The sequence below is a fragment of the Pteropus medius genome, unplaced genomic scaffold, assembly GCF_902729225.1.
Source record: "Pteropus medius unplaced genomic scaffold, Ma_sr-lr_union100, whole genome shotgun sequence".
Lineage (NCBI taxonomy): Eukaryota > Metazoa > Chordata > Mammalia > Chiroptera > Pteropodidae > Pteropus > Pteropus medius.
The window spans coordinates 23,149,870-23,151,506 of NW_024344240.1; the positions used below are offsets into that span (position 1 = coordinate 23,149,870).

The 1,637-nt window shown below is 43.1% G+C and overlaps 1 pseudogene; it reads right to left on the reverse strand.

The window, feature by feature from the left end:
- Positions 1-262: 262 nt before the first annotated feature.
- LOC120607442 (60S ribosomal protein L4-like) lies at positions 263-1,406 on the reverse strand (annotated as a pseudogene).
- Positions 1,407-1,637: the final 231 nt, after the last annotated feature.

Sequence of the window (1,637 nt, forward strand, 5' to 3'; positions counted from 1 at the left end):
GAAGAAGAGCAGAGTTTGCCACCCCAAAATATGCCACTTTGGGATATTATTTTAGGCTAGTTATCTTTAAGAAAAAGTAGACCTGAGAGAAGCTCTGAAAACCAAGTAGAAGTTACCCTTTGTAAAAAAGGATATTTACATTTGTAACGGTTTAAATCTTCATAATAATATTATCTTCTCTGTGCTTACCCTAGCAAGCTCCCATAACTGACTCTCCACTCCCAGAATCTTTGTCTTTAGCAAAAGGTGATGGCTTCCACCATTTTTTTTTTTTTCTCACTGCCTCTTTGATCAGGTTTTTATTCAAAATTAGCTGTCTTAAAGTCATTTGACTTTTATGGAATAAACTAATTTCAGTTTATGCCACAGGCTTCTTTTCTTCTGTGGTGGGTTTCTTTTCCACGGGCTTCTTTTCAGCTGCTGGTGTCTTGGTAGCTGCAGCCTTTTTTCCCCATCAAAGGCTTCTTCTGCTTCACAACACCAACAGCCTTCTTTCCTTTCTTCCCTATCACAGGCTTCTTGCCTGGAACCCGCTTCTTCTCATTTGATGTGGCTTCTAGCACTGCTGCTGCTTTATCTACCCAGAGCCTGTGGTTCTTGGGCTGGTGAAGAATGGTGTTCCGGTGCACGATCTTTGCCTATGGATTTAGCTTCAACACGATTCTCAAGTTTTTCAGTGGATTCTTTTTTAGGACTCTGCGTGGTGCTCGGAGGGTTCTCTGGATCTCTGGGCTTTTCAAGATTCTGCTAAGGTCTATATTGAGAATCTTGTGCATGGGAGAGTTGTAGTTACTCTCGAGGGAGGCAGTTTTTCGCCAAGTGCCATACACCTTTTTTTATATCATTCCAGACCTTAAGTTTCTTAAAAAGCAAAACAGCCTCCTTGGTCTTCTGGTAGCCTTCAACTTTTTATCTTCAACCACCAAAGGAAGTTCAGGAACTTCCTCAATACAATGACCTTTAGACATGACCAGTGCTGGTAAGGCCAAGGCAGCCAGGACAGAGCAGACAGCATTATCACTTCTGTATTGTGTTCGCTTTGTGGTGCCAACGGTGCCAGGTTTTGGTTGGTGCAAACATGAGGCCTCCATGGCACATATTGCCAAAAGCACCCTGGCTAGAATGATGAGTCCCACTGCCTCGAACTCTGGAAATTTGAGCCCCAGTTCTGCCAGTACCCCATGACCTAGCCCTGGTTCGATGACCTGCTAATTCACTGACAGCATAGGGCTGTCTATTGTTTTTGCGCAAGTTGGTGTGAAAAAAATTCACAATATAAGGTTGATGGGAGCTTTGAACACAGCTAACAAAGTGACATTTTTGCCAGATGATTCACCCATTTCGGAGTACACCAATATCAGTGGACGAGCACATACCATGGCAGGGAGAGGAGAAGGCCGCGCTCCTCTCAACTTGGTGTCTCCCACAGGAAAAAGCGGCTTCCACCATTTTGATTACTCAGTTTTCCTGGGTCTCTCTCATTTGTACAGAAAGTATACATGTCATTAAACTTAAATCTGTTTCCCTCCTGCTAATTTGTCTTGTGTTAATTTGGTTATTAGCCCATCCAGAAGAGCTTGAAGTGTAGAGGATAATTTTTCCTCCCCAATGTGCTACATACTTAGGATATGAAGTTC